Below are 15,094 nucleotides of genomic sequence, written 5' to 3'. Positions count from 1 at the left end.
TCAGGAAAGGCCAGGCCTGTTGGACCCATGGCATTCCTGGCCGGGTCCTGGGTGATGCCCCTGCCATTCTGCCTCCTGCACACTCCAGATCCTGAGCCAGCTGATGGCCCTGCCTGGAGCAGAGTGGACTCAGACCGGGAGCTGAGCTGCTGCTGGAGTTCCATGCTCACCACTGAACTTGGTTAGGAATGAATAGGGCGGGGGCAGGGGCAGTCCCATTCAAAGCTGTGGGTGCAGGTCCCAGGGAGAGGAGAGGTTGAGAGCAAAGGGGAAAGAAGGAGGTTTGCCTGCAAGCCCACCCAAGGCCAGGGAACACTGATACAAAGACCTCTCTTTGGACAGTGCTCCCCAGGTCCTCTAGACCCTTCTGTGAGAAGGGGGAGCAGGCCCTCCCTGGGGTGCACAACCCTCATTACCAGCCTCAATTCTGAGCCCCCATGCGCTGTAACAGGACCTGGGCTGGCTCTGTGGTGTGGTGAAGGAGGGTGGAGGTTGGGACTGGCTGCAGAGCCAAGGGTAGGTTTGAAGGGAAAAACATGTTCTTTATTTGGGGGAGAGGCTCGGAAATGGGGAGGGCCTGTCACCCAGGACAACAGACCCAGGTTTTTTCTCAGCCACTTAAACCAACGCTTCATCTTTTCTGAAGGTGGAAGATGATATCAAGAAGCCTCTGTTAGCCTGGTCTGGTTCCTGCCTCTCTCCCTTCAGGGAGGTCGCCTGTCTACTCACCACTTTTTTGCCTTTCTGGAAAGCAGGAGTGCAAGCCTTAGCAAGCCCACAGGCCCCCAGGAGATGATGAGGATATTGTAGACTCAGCATCTCATGCCACTCATTACCTTTGCTGATGATCCTAACAGCCATTTTTCTTAACGTCTTCTGCCACTTTCTCTCGGTGGTAATGGATGGAATTCCTGCACAAGTTTTAACTGAACAAGAAATCCCAGCAAAAGGCATTTTCTTTCTACTTCTTTGATTGTGGAAAAGCAGACACTTCTCTGAAGCATGACCTTATTCTTCCAAACAGTATCACTAGTAAAATAGTATGGTGACTTCAGAGCTCAGGGATCCTTTCCATTTTAAGTTCTTGGAGAAATCTCCAAACTGCTTTCCATAGCGGCTGAACACATTTGCTTTCCCACTAATAGTGTCTGTTTCCTTTTCTTCTGCCAGCCTCACCACCATCTCTGACTTTGTGACTGATTAGAGATGGTAACTCATTGCGGTTTTGATTTGCACTTACCTCCTGATGATTAGTGATATTAAGCATGTTTTCGTGTTTGTTGGCCAATTGTAGGTCTTCTTTTGAAAAGTATCCATTCATGTCTTTGCCCAATTTTAATTGGGCTTTTTTTTTCTTGTTTGAATTGTTTAAGTTCCTTGTAGATTCTGGATATTGGACCTTTGTCAGATGCATACTTTGCAAATAGTTTTTCCCCATTCATTTTTTTTTTTTTTTTTTTTTGTTTTTTTTTTTTTTTTTTTTTTTTTTTTTTTTTTTTTTGAGTGAGGCGGAATGAAGTTCTCGCTCTTGTCGCCCGCGATATGGAGGTGCAGTTGTGCCCGGATCTCAGCTCACTGCAAGCTCCGCCTCCCGGGTTTACGCCATTCTCCGCCTCAGCCTCCCAAGTAGCTGGGACTACAGGCGCCCGCCACGTCGCCCCCGGCTAGTTTTTTGTATTTTTAGTAGAGACGGGGTTTCACCGTGTTAGCCAGGATGGGTCTCGATCTCCTGACCTCGTGATCCGCCCGTCTCGGCCTCCCAAAGTGCTGGGATTACAGGCTTGAGCCACCGCGCCCGGCCTAGTTTTCCCCCCATTCTACAAGCTGTTTAGTGTGTTGCTGACCAAGAATTGTTATAATCCTTTTTATTTTTTATGGCTTTTTACAGTTTCTCATTCTGTCAACCATATTGGAGTGAAGCGGCATACTTACCACTAACTGTAATCTCCAACTTCTGAGCTCAAGTGATCCTCTAGACTCAGCCTCTAGAATAGCTGAGACTACAGGCACATGCCACTAGGCCCGGCAAATTGTTTTATTTTAGGTAGAGATAGAGTCTTCCTATGTTGCCCAGGATGGTCTTCAAATCTTGGCCTTGAGCAGTCCTCCCCCTTGGCCTCCTCGATGCTCTGGAATTGCAGACATGAACCACAGTGCCTGTTGTAGAAATTTTTAATTATTTAATATGAAAATATTACATTAATGATTATTTTATTTAGTAAATAAAATAATGTAGAGCCCTGAATAAACCTGCACACCTACCGCCATCTAATCTTCAACAGAAATGAGCAATGTGGGAAAGACTCCCTATTCGAAAATTAGTGCTGGGATATCCAGCCAGCCATATGCAGAAGAAGGAAACTATCCCCTACCTCTCCCCATACATATAAAATAACTTGATATGGGTGAAAGATTTAAATGTAAGTACTAAAACTGTAAAAATCCTAGAATATAACCTAAGACATACCAATGCGGACATAGGACCTGGCAAAGATTTCATGAAGAAGACACTAAAAACAATTGAAACAACAACAAAAAATTGACAAATGGGACCTCATTAAACTAAGAGCTTCTGCACAGAAAAAGAAACTAGCAACACACTAAACAGACAGCCTGTAGAATGGTGGAAACTATTTGCAAAGTATGCATCTGACAAAGGTTCAATATCCAGAATTTACAAGGAACTTAAACAATTCAACAAGCAAGAAGAAAAAACCCAATTAACATTGGGCAAAGACACGAACCGATACTTTTCAAAAGAACCTACATTGGTCAACAAGCATAAAAGATGCTCAATATCACTAATCATCAGATAAGTGCAAATCAAAACTGCAATGAGTTACCATCTCTTACCCGTCATAAAGTCGGAGATGGTGGTGAGGCTGCAGAGAAAAGGAACAGACACTGTTGGTGGGAAAGCAAACGTGTTCAGCCGCTATGGAAAGCAGTTTGGAGATTCCTCCAAGAACTTAAAATGGAACCCATTCACCCCAATCCCACTGCTCAGGATATACCCAGGAAAAGAATTCATTTTATCAAAAGACAACTGCGTCAATATGTTCATTGCAGTGCTATTCTCACTAGCAAGGACACAGAATCACAATCTAAGTGCCCAGGAACAGTGAATTGAATGGAAAAAAAAAATGTGGTACATAGACACCATGGAATTCTACCAGATTTTGTATGGAAAAAGAGGATCTACAAAACATGGCTGAAAAAAATGAGACAACACAAATACATGGGAAAATATTTCATACTGATGGTTTGGAGAATCAATATAGTTAAAATGGCCATACTTCCAAAAGCAATTTATAGATGCAACACTATCTCTATCAATACCAATGTCATTTTTCACAGATTAGAAAAATCTAATCTAAAAGTTATTTGGAATTAAGAAAGAGCCAAATAGCCAAAACAATCATAAGCAAAAAGAACAAAGCCAGAGGCATCACATTGCCTGACTTCAAACTATAATATAAGGCTACGTGATCAAAACAGAATGGTACTGGTACAAAAAAGACACTTAGATCAGTGGAACAGAATAGAGCTCAGAAAGAAACTTCACACCTTCTAACCTTCAACAAAATCAGCAAAAACAAGCAATGGGGAAAGAGTCCTAATTCAACAAATTGCTGGGATAACTGGCTAGCCATGTGCAGAAGAATGAAACTGAACCTCTACCTTTCACCATATATGCAAAATAACTCGACATTAATTAAAGATTTAAATGTAAGTCCTAAAACCATAAAAATCCTGGAAGCTAGGAAGTGCCACTTTGGACATAGGGCCTGACAAAGATATCATGATGAAGACACCAAAAGCATTTGCAACAACAATAAAAAAAATTCACAAATGGGACCTCATTAAACTGAAGAGTTTAAAAAAAAAAATTAGCAACACAGTAAACAGCCTATAGGATGGGAGAAATATCTGCAATCTGTGTGTCTGTCAAAGCTCTAATATCCAGAATCTACACGGAACTTAACTAGCAAGAACAAAATCCCAAGTAAAGAATGTGAACAGACACTTTTCAAAAGAAGACCTATAAGTGGCCAGCAAACATGAAAAAATGCTCTTTGGGAAGCCGCGGTGGGCAGATCACGAGGTCAGGAGTTTGAGAACAGTCTGACCAACATGGTGAAACTCCGTCTCTACTAAAAATACAAAAATTAGCCAGGCATGATGGTGCACACCTGTAACTTGTAATGGTGCATAGTCTGATGTTGAAACTATAAAATACCTTGGACTGGTACTTTCTAGTGTTTTCCAGCAGATGGCACTGCTCATCTTTCAAATAGTTCAGTAAGCCCAGAGGGTTTGCTCACAGCGAGTTTGTGCCCTGAGCTCCTTGGCACACAGCTTGGGATCCACAGCCAAGGGCTACAGAGAAGACAAAAGAGATGTTGGCATCATGCGGAAGAGGAATCCATAAAGAGTTCATTTTTGAGGATTGGGGCAGTTCCTTCTGCCCTGCAGATCAAGATGCCTTGAGGCAAAGAGCAGAGGGGTGCTCTCTGGTGGCCCAGCAGTTCTGCCGGGGGAGAATTCTCTTCTGCTACAGTGAAAACCAACAGGATGCTGCTTCATCCCGGGGGGACCAGGAAGATAAGTCAGAGTGAAGAGCTGTCTGAGTGTTTCAGATCACACAGTGACTGCCTGCTTGAGGGCTTCAGAACTCCTTCATGAATTGGGAGACAGCTGGCGAGACGAAAGGTGCATGGGCAGGATGGGCCCCACATGACAACTCTCAGATGACACGCGTGTTTCTCCCGTGTGTTTCTGTGTGTCTTTGTTTGTGTCCATGTATGTGCATGGCTGTGTCTTATTTCTGCATACATTTGTGTGTGTGTGTGTGTGTGTGTGTGTGTGGTGCGCCTGCATGGTGTGAGTGTATGTGAGAGACAGTGCCTGCATGTCTCTGTGTGTGTGCGTGTGTGTGTGTGTGATAACATGCCTGTATGAATGGTGAATGGATTTTCTGGTGAGTTGCTGTGGAGGGAGACAGGGACTCTAGGGGGCTTCCTGCCCACTCCCTCCTTCCCTGAAGGCCAGTAGCACAAAATAGCACAATAAAAGGTAGTTTAATAATTTCATTTCATGCAAATGTAAAACTTTTGTGCTTCAAAAGGAACTTCATTCAGAAGGTAAAAAACAAAAACAAACAAACAAAACAAAAAAAAAAAACTTCCAGAATGAGAGAAAATAATTGAAAATCATGTATCTGGTAAGGGATTGTTATTCTGAATATATCAAGAACTCTTGCAACTCAATATTATAAAGTGAAGTAAGCCAATTTAAATATATGCAAGGAATTTGAATATACATTTCTCCAATGTGAGACAGGTAAACTAACACGGTGATCTCAAACGAATAGAAAATTTTAGGCAGCAGTTTCAGGTGACGAGCAAAAGGAATCTGTTGAAATATCGCAGGGGCTGGGGCTGATAAGTTGCTGAAAAACAGCGTGTGGACCAAGCTAAGAATGATTGGACCCACATGGCCCTGGATTTGACCCAGATTTCACGTAGGACCGCATTACATGCTTGATTAACATACTAGTAAGCTCCCTAGCAGTTCTGAGAATACTCATATTTGGTATAAAAATTCGAGGCACCAGAGTACTAAGAAAACCAGGAATTTTCATGAGTATTCCACCCGTTGGTTGAAGAAACCCAGAAAGATGGCAGCCCCAAGCCCCCTTGCCCCTGCCTCTCTCTTGAGTTTCCCTACACTCCCTTTATTGAGTATTTACTTTCCTTTTACAATAAATCTCCATCCTTTCTCTATTTTCCTTACTCATCTTCGAATTCACTACCCCATGCGCTGCCAAGAGCCCCGCACCGCCTGGGGTCGCGGTCCCACCTGCGTTTGGGGACCTCCCCTTGTCCATTGGCGTTAGAAGAATGCAAATAGCAGTGAAACAGGAAAAGGTGCTCAGTGTCCACAAGCCCTCAGGGAAATGCCAACCGCACCCACAACGGGACGCCTCACCCCGCTGGAATGGGTGACCCCAAACACAGTGGGGCTGGAGGGGGTGGGGCCTGCGTTCCTTACAAGGCAGAGCAGGAGAGGGAGAGTTGGAGTGTAGGGCTATGAGTGTGTCATCCTCTTCCCATTTTCCTGGCAGAGGTTTCTCTTTATTCTCTGGCCCTACCTGCTTCCTTCCTCTCCCTTTCTCTGGTTCTCCCTCCCATCCTTCATTTCCAACCATCCCAAGGTTTTCTCCGCCCCACGACATCCATGCTCCGGGCCCCAGGCCAGCATATAAACCAGGAGCCCTGGACTGCGAGCGGTGGGATCCAGGAGGCGACAACTTGACGCCCCTTCCGGACCCTGGACACTCAGGACCTAGTAGCTGCCCCAAGGGCAAGGAGGATGGGGGTCCTCGCGGGGCCCACACTGTCGGAGCCCCATGGATTGGCGGGACGGTGAGGTCTACACACTGAGCCGTGACAAACTCCGGCGAGGATGAAGCAGGAACCTCGTGCTCCTCACCCCACCAGGCCCCGCATTTCCTTGATTCTTCTGACACGGGAACCGCGGGTCTGTTGCCGCGTACCAGCGAGTCATCCAGGTCTTTGAAAGGCCGTTTTTTTTTCCGGACACTGTGGACCCGGAGGCCCGGGGGTATCGGCCGGCAGCGGGTGCACCCACTCCGGTGGTCTCCACAGGGCGGGACCTGGGTCCGGAGCTCGGTCGAAGCGAACGCCCTGGGCGGAGGCTTCGCAGAAGCTAGAGAGGACGCGGAGGGGTGGAAACTGAAACTCCCAGGAGCGGAACTTTCCGCCAAAGTCATCTGTGGTTGAAATCAGCAATCGCCTATAATATCCCCCCTGTGACAACACCGTTTGGTAAATATCTAGAACCAGTGCCTCCTCACTGAGGCAGACCCGCACGTCCCTGCTCATATTCTGCGTCCCAGGACCCTCGGGGCCCACAACAGATCAGGCGAGCCCATCCGGTGACCCTCCCTGGGGCTCCTGGCCCCACTCTTTCTTACTTCTTCACCTACATATTTTCACCTGTTTCAGGATCAAACCATGAAAAGTCATGTGGGAAAGGCTCCCCGTCCCTGCCTTGGGTCCACTCTCGTTAGCCACAGCCGGGAATTAGACAATATTGGATTCTTGAATCTTTCCAGGAGTCTTTATGCCATTTCAAATGCATATGTATAGATATTCTTAATTAAGACTTGGATAATTTTTACTCTTGATGAACCTGTCACCCTGTCCTTCAGTTTCCACCCCCTCTATAGTGGTTGTTTCACCCTCCTCTGCCCATGGTGGGACTTCACAGTCACAGAAGAGAGTGTTGCCAGCATTGCCATCCCCGAGACATGAGACGCTTTAAAGGTGCATTAATATGCACAGCAATTCTGTGTCTGGAAATCTATTCTACACAATTAAATTGAGATTCATGGAACACAGTTCTGCAGCATTTCGTGTCTGTAAAAGTAACTGACTGGAGACCATCTGGATCTTCATACACAGACACTGGTTACATTTGTTGTGATGCAGTCATTCTGTGTAATGTCTTGCAGAGATAAAAGGAAAACTATATGTGCAGGTATTGGAAGATCTTGAAAGTGTGTTAGTTTGAGATAGAATCTGCATTCAGCAGAGTGCCTATGGGCTTATATTTATTTTAAAAAACCATCATTGATACATGTACACATCTCTATTGTTAGTAAGGAAAACAGTATTTCCATAACTTGTTGCCAGTCTGTTTGTCCATTTTAGGAAAAATCAATGTAGCTGAAAAGCCATGGTTGCAGGAATTGGTCATCACCCACCAAGATTCTACACAGTCCTACACATCCTCCCAGCTGAGGTTGCAGGAGGAACAGGATGTGGAATGCAGTCGTGTTTCAGAGAGGAACCTAAAGTCAAACTGGACCAGGTGTCTTGTCTTGATCTCTGCCTCTTCACCCAACCGCCACCTGGTCAGGCAGTGACCCTGGAGGGCCTGGGATGATGCTTGGTGGGCAGTGAAGATGGGGAGCCAATTTTGGGAGTATAGTGAACATGGAGGGTCGGGACCCCACAGCAACTGGGGAGGAGCTGGTGTGATGCTGGGAGCACTGGGAAGGCAGGGAGCCTAGGCACAGCACTCACTGCTTCTCCCATCTGGGACAGGATTGGGGTCAGTGATGAGAAAAGTTTCCTGAGTAGCACAGTTCCCAAGCCTGGCAGAATGACTCACCCTGGTTGCCACTATGCCCAGCCCATCCTACACTTTATATTCTGTCAACAGCAATTTTTAAAACACTGTATCCAGAAGGTAGAAAAAGATAACCAACCACATAGGGAGGTAAGATAGCAACAACAAGAACCAGCTGAAATGTGCAACAGAGACAGAAAATACATGGAACCTCTAGATCAGTAGTCTGATAGAAATATAATGCAAGCCACAAGTGTGAGCCACACAGGGAATTTTAAATATTCTAGTGAGCACATTGAAAAAATAAAAAGAAACAGGTAAAATATATTTTTACAACATTTTTCTCAATATGCTTTAACTAAATTTTTTTAACCAAAATTATTATTTCAGCATGTCATCAATGGAAAAATGAATAATGAGACATTTGACATTTTTATACTAAACCTTTGAAATTTGGTGTGCACCGTATACTGACAGTACTTCTCAATTTAAACTAGTTGTATTGCAAGCTCTCAATAGCCTCACGTAGCTAGTAACTGCTGGGTTAGACTTTGCAGCTTTAGATTTTAGAATTATCTTGCCAGGTGCGGTGGCTCACCCCTGTAATCCCAGCACTTTGGGAGCCCCAGGCGGGTGGATCACCTGAGGTCGGGAGTTTGAGACCATCCTGACCAACATGGTGAAACCCCTTCTGTACTAAAAATACAAAAATTAGCTGGGTCTGGTGGTTCACGGCTATAGTCCCAGTTACTCAGGAGGCTGAGGCACGAGAATCGATTGAACCCAGGAAATGGAAGTTGCAGTGAGCCGAGATCATGCCACTGCATTTCAGTCCTGGCCATTGAGTGAGACTCTGTTTGAAAAAAGAAAAAGAAAAAAAAAGGAAGAAAGAAAGAAAGAAAAAACAACAAAAAATTAGAATTATCAGGGAGGGATTTAAAAATAACTATGTTTACTATGTTTCAATGGCTTTTAAAAATGAAAAAAAAAAAAACTATTGAGCAAAACATTTTCCTGGTTTTCTTACTCTGTTGTTGCTCTGGCCTGTGGGGCCTGCCAGTTAGAGCTCAACAGTCAGTTTTGCTGTTTCTAGGCAGGAAAATGCTCGCATCATAAGTAAATGTCTAGGCATCCCAGGAGGTGACTCTGGTAATGTATATTTTCATTAGTCAATTCCACTCTTAAAGTACAATTCTCCTGACTTTTTAATGTTTTCCTAGGGTGCCATCCTATATGTTAAATCCAAAATTCATGATTTCTTCTCAAAGGCAGTGTTACCATAATACACACCATTTAGATATATTATTTAAAAAGTGTTTAAATCTATTCAACATTGTTCATTAAGCTTATGTTAAAATCATAAAAATATCTTGTCATGTCTGATTAACTCAACTGAATTCAGTTTTATAAACAGTACTGCTGTTCTACAATGTGCTATTTATTGTTTAAGTCTAGAATTCAGTAGTGTTTCCAATAACTGAAAGGGATGGGGTATTTTACTAAGATTTCTGTCATAATTATAACAAATTTAAGACTGTGGGCCAATTTTATGAAATCTATAAAATATAGAAATGATAGGAAGTAAATGAATTTAACTAGTTCTAGCATTGATTTTGTTTAAAAGCCAATGTTCAGTGAAAACATTGTTGTTTTTCTCTTCTGAAAACCTGAAGCAAGTAATGCTAGAAACGTGATTTTCTACAGAATTGACAAGTTGGTAAGATGATACATGACTGAAGTAACATCATTCATCTGTTTAATGTTTATAACTGGGGAACATGCCTTATAATATGAGCAAACGCCTACGTGTTTCAATATACTCCCAAAGATAAGAGACTTTAAGCTCCTCTGTTCACAAAGGAGTATTGCCTGTAAATTACATCTCAATAAGTTTAATATTTATAAAATAGGAGGAGAGAAGACTAGCACTAGTCGAATAAGAGAAAAACAGTAAGCTTGTCTGATCTCCAAGTGCATCTGTGAACAGGTAGGTTAAAGTAGAAACTATTCTCTACCTCCTTGAGACTGTGATTAACAGCCTGGAATGGTACAAATTCACTGGATGAAGACAGGAAAGAAGCTCAGGCTTCTGGCTCCCTTTCCCAAATTACCCCAGGGAAACAAGGGAAGGAAGAAGGAAACACTTGGCCTTCAGGCTACACAACAGCAACCCTGGTTGCAAGATAACAATGGAGTATTATTTCTAAAATATGAAGGAAAAGAACTTGAGCCTAGAATTTTATATCCAGTCAAATTCTCATTTAATAACGAAGGTGTCTTTTCTGTTGCAGTGATAACAAATTGCCACATACTTACCTGCTTAAATCAGTACATCTTTATTATTTCACAGTCCTCTAGGTCACAAGCCTGAGATGGCTTGATTGGTTTCTCTGCTCCCAGTCTTCAAGGTCAAAATCAAGCTATCCCCCTGCTGGGCTCTGATTGGGAGATTCTGGGACACATCTGCTTCCAAGTGCATTCAGGTTGCTTGCAGAATCCAGTCCTTGGACCTGTGGAACTGAGGTCCCAACTTCCCTACTGGCTGTCAGCTGCAGCCCTTCCCTAACTCCTACAGGCCCCTCTGCAGTCTTGCTCACAGCACCCACAACTCAGAGCCAGCAACAGTGCATGGAATCCTTCTCATGCTTAGAATCTCTCTGACATCGGACGCATCTTTCTTGGCTCCAGTCTGAGAAAATTCTCTGATTTTTGGAGCTCATGTGATGGCACTGGGCCCACTCAGAGAATCCAGGAAAATCTCTCTATTTAAGGTCAACTGATTAGTAGCTTTAATTATGACTGTGCAGAGCCTAGACTAGCCGTGCCTAGACTCACAGTTCCTAGACTAGCGGTGCCTAGACTAGGAGCAGCTGGTTTCTCTAGGTCCTGAGCCCTTATTCCCTCCATCCCCTTCTTCCTGGTCCCCTTTCCTTTCCCATTTCCATACCCACTTTCATACACATTTCTTCTTTGCTTAAAATACTGGATTTTCCTGCCCCTGGTACGCTCCAGGCTCAAACAAACAGGCTAAGACAGCAGCTAGTTGTCCTGTCATCAGTGTTTTCTAGAACATATCATTCTAGAAAAGGTACAGGAAACTTGAGGGGGCAGTTGCCAAATCCTGCCCATCATGTATCAGAATTATTCAAAACAGAAAACCTGAAGGATATTTGCCTCCTGAAGATCCAAGTTGGAAATAGTTTAGAGGAAGGTACCTCAATAGCAAGAGAAACACAGGAGATGCCACAAGAGAACCGAGGAGGATGAGTGACCAAAGAATCTGTTCCAGATTACTGTTATCTCACAACAAGGGAAATGTGAAGTTAGGATCACAGAAACAAGGAAGTGTAGCTAAGAGTACCTGAGAATTACAGGTAGGAAAGATATCAGGAAAATGGGGCTGGAGGTGGCACGCAAAGGAATAGGAAAACATGCTGATACTTCTAAAATTAGGAATAAAACAAAACCATTAATACCAATAAATGTGATACATATTGGTATGAGTCATAGGTTAAGGGCGGCCACGCTGGGAAGAAAACTAGAATATATAACTTTTAACCAACCAAAGAAAACCTCAGTATACTAAATGGAACACAGGTATGGAGGGGGAAATGCCAGCAATAAAAAACACAATAAATACACGTGGACCAGGCACAGTGGTTCATGCCTGTAATCCCTGCACTTTTCGAGGCCGAGGTGGGAGGATCGCTTGAGCTCGGGAGTTCAAGTCCAGCCTGGGCAATATAGACAGACCCCATCTCTACAAACAAATATAGAAAATTAGCCCAGTGGGTGGCACATGCTTGTAGTCCTGGCTACTTGGAGGCTGAGGCAGTAAGATGGCCTGAGCCCAGGAGTTAGAGGCTGCAGCTAGCTATGACTACGCCGCGGCACTCCAGCCTGGACAACAGAGGAAGACCCCGTACAAACAAACAAAAAAGATGGTATAGCTAAATCCTAAACAATAATAATTACAATAAAGGTGAATTACTAAGCTCATCACAGAAATCACTGAAACTCCCAGGTTGAATTTTAAAATATCAAATAATATACACTATCTTCAAAAGACAATGTTAAATGTAAAGTTTAAAAATGATAGGTTCTGTATCTGTCAAGAAAGGCTACTTTGTTTGTTTGTTTGTTTGTTTGTTTTAGCCACTACAATATAGTTTATTGTTCTTGGAAAGGGCTCAGGATTTGGCTTTAAATCAGGCTGCACACTTTTCATCAGTCTCACATCTCTCTCCCCATGCCAAGCTGGCTTCAGCTGGCAATGCCACATTAAATCCCAGGGAGACCTTCAGAAACTTCCAGAAGCCTGCCCTCCTCCTGACCCCCCGCACCCCTGCAGTCCAAGACTTCCTATGTTGGCCCAGGACCCCTACTTAGGGTCCAGCCTGGAACTCACTGACCCGACCCACTCCGGACCAGCCTGGTAGCAGGAGTAGAGCTGGAGGCAGACACCCAACTCTGCACCAGCAACTGTGCCACTAGGGACCTGGAGCCCAGGGTGTGACAAGCCTGGAGGAAGCAGAGGGCCCCTGTGTGAGTCACCACAGCCCTCAAGGCTGTCACAGCTCCAGTGGCCCCCGCCCCCCCACTTGCAACTCCAGGCCATGGGTCCGGAAATGCTTGGATTCTTGCTCCCTCTCAGACCCCAACCCTTCTTTTCTCCTTCTCTTCCTCCTGGCCCCCTTATCTTTTCCCATTTCCATTTCCGCTCTCAGACTCGTTCCTTCTTTGTTTAAAACACAGATTTTCGGCTGGGCACTGTGGCTCATGCTTGTAATCCCAGCACTTTGGAAGTCCAAGGTGAGTGGATCATGGGGTCAGGAGTTCAAGACCAGCCTGGCCAACATAGTGAAACCCTGTCTCTACTAAAAATACAAAAAAATTAGCCAGGTGTGTTGGCAGGTGCCTGTAATCCTAGCTACTTGGGAGGCTGAGGCAGGAGAATCGCTTGAACCTGGGAGGTGGAGAGTATAGCAACTTGACATTGCTCAACTGTACACCAGCCCCTGCAACAGTGTGAGACTCCATCTCAAAAAAAAAAAAAAAAAAAAAGGCAAGATTCTTTCGCCCTGGTGCACTCTAGGCTCAATCAAAACCAGATGAAGACAGCAGTTTGCTGTCCATCATCACACTATGTTTTCTAGAAGATTCTATCCTGATGAAGCACCCCCAGACTGGTTGAAAACCAGTTACTCTTCCTTGGAAAATCTTTGTGGACACCTAGGTGGGCACTCAAATTTCCAAGTTGTGGCCAGTTGCAGTGGCTCATACGCCTGTAATCCCAGCACTTTGGGAGGCCGAGGCAGGTGGATCACCTGAGGCCAGGAGTTCGAGACTAGCCTGGCCAACATGGTGAGACCTTGTCTCTACTAAAACTGCAAAAATTAGTCGGGCACAATGGCAGATGCCTGTAATCCCAGCTATTCGGAAGGCTGAGTCAAAAGAATCGCTTCAACCTGGGAGGCGGCAGTTGCACTGAACTGAGATCATCCCACTGCACTCCAGCCTGGGCGACAGAGTGAGACTCTGTCTCGAGAAGAAAAAAAAGGCAAAAAAGTATTACCAACTTGTGCCAATCATGAGATCTCCAACCTCGACGCTGCCACCTTCGGGCCCCTGGGGGTTAAAACCTCCTCTCCAACTCCCCTCTGCACCTGTGCTATTCCTCTGAGCCCCATTCACTCCCACAACTGTCTCATTCATTCACTGGTTCACTCAGCCTCCAACCACCCTTAAATCAGGTCAGGCTCACCAGGTGATGGAGAGAAAAATCATCCTCTGTGGGTCTCAAAAACACGCCTGAGTCCTGATGGTGGGTCTTGCTTTCATTTCCACCCCCTCACAGCACACTCAGGGCCATGAAGAGGCCACGGCCTGGGCTGAGAGCTCCAGCTCTCCTCAGGGTGGGCCTGGCATTTGCTGACTTCAGGGAGGGCAGCAGGGCTCACAACTGAAATAGGAGACCTGCCCTGGGTGCTTAGCATGTGCAAGGACAGGGTTCCTTGTAGAATCTCCTCATTTCATCTGTGTTCATAGCATTTGTCATTTTTCCACATGTGGACATCCATGCCCAGAAAGCTGAAGAACCTTGCACAGGAATATTCAGCCACAATATCAGCTGACTTCCACGTCTGAATGCAAGACCTCTAGATCACAGCCATTACAGTCACTTTTGAGCCACTTCTATCCCCATCGTGGGCAGACCTGAGTCTGGTGGCCAGATGCCTGCAGCAGGGGTGAGGCACCAGGGCCCAGGTGTGCAGAGAGGCCCCTCCTCCTGTCATCTGGCTGTCCTGCTTGAGACTCTCCTGCCAGTCTCCCCTGCTTTCATCCTGTTCCCCCAGTCACTGGCCCAGGTCACCCAGCCTCAGGGGTGGGGCTGCCAGGGCCTTCCCAGTGGCCTCCTCCCAGGAGTAACCTGGGCTCCTGCCCTCAGCCCTGTACATGGCAGGCTCTTCTCACACACAGATCCCTGGACCCACCAAGCTATGCCCCTCCCAAATCTGAGAACTGCCCACCCCCATGTGTCTGTTGTCCTCCAGACTACCCTTCACAAGGCCCCTCCTGGACAGAGGCTCTAGTGCTTCAGGCCAGAACCTTTGGCTCTTGTGTCCCTGCTCCATCACAGAGATGGCTGCCATCCCATGTCCCTGTCCTGAAGCATAGACAGGTCCTGGGCTTGGTCCAGGCCTCCTCCCCTTTCCCATATCCTCAGGACCCTGGGGATTGATGGTCACCAGGTGAAGTTCTCCCCACATGAAGACTGTGTGAGTGGGAGGTCTGTGCCTATTCTTCTCATTCGATGGCAGAACCGGCTGAGTGACTGGGGACAGAGTGGGACTCAGGGGCTCTGCCCAGTCTTCACCCAAGGCTAAGCCCTCCCTTGAGGCCAAGGGCCACGGGCTCCCCACCTCCCTCTGGC

Source organism: Rhinopithecus roxellana, chromosome 4 (genome assembly GCF_007565055.1).
Source record: "Rhinopithecus roxellana isolate Shanxi Qingling chromosome 4, ASM756505v1, whole genome shotgun sequence".
In the NCBI taxonomy this organism is placed as follows: Eukaryota; Metazoa; Chordata; class Mammalia; order Primates; family Cercopithecidae; genus Rhinopithecus; species Rhinopithecus roxellana.
This window is presented reverse-complemented; position numbering follows the sequence as displayed.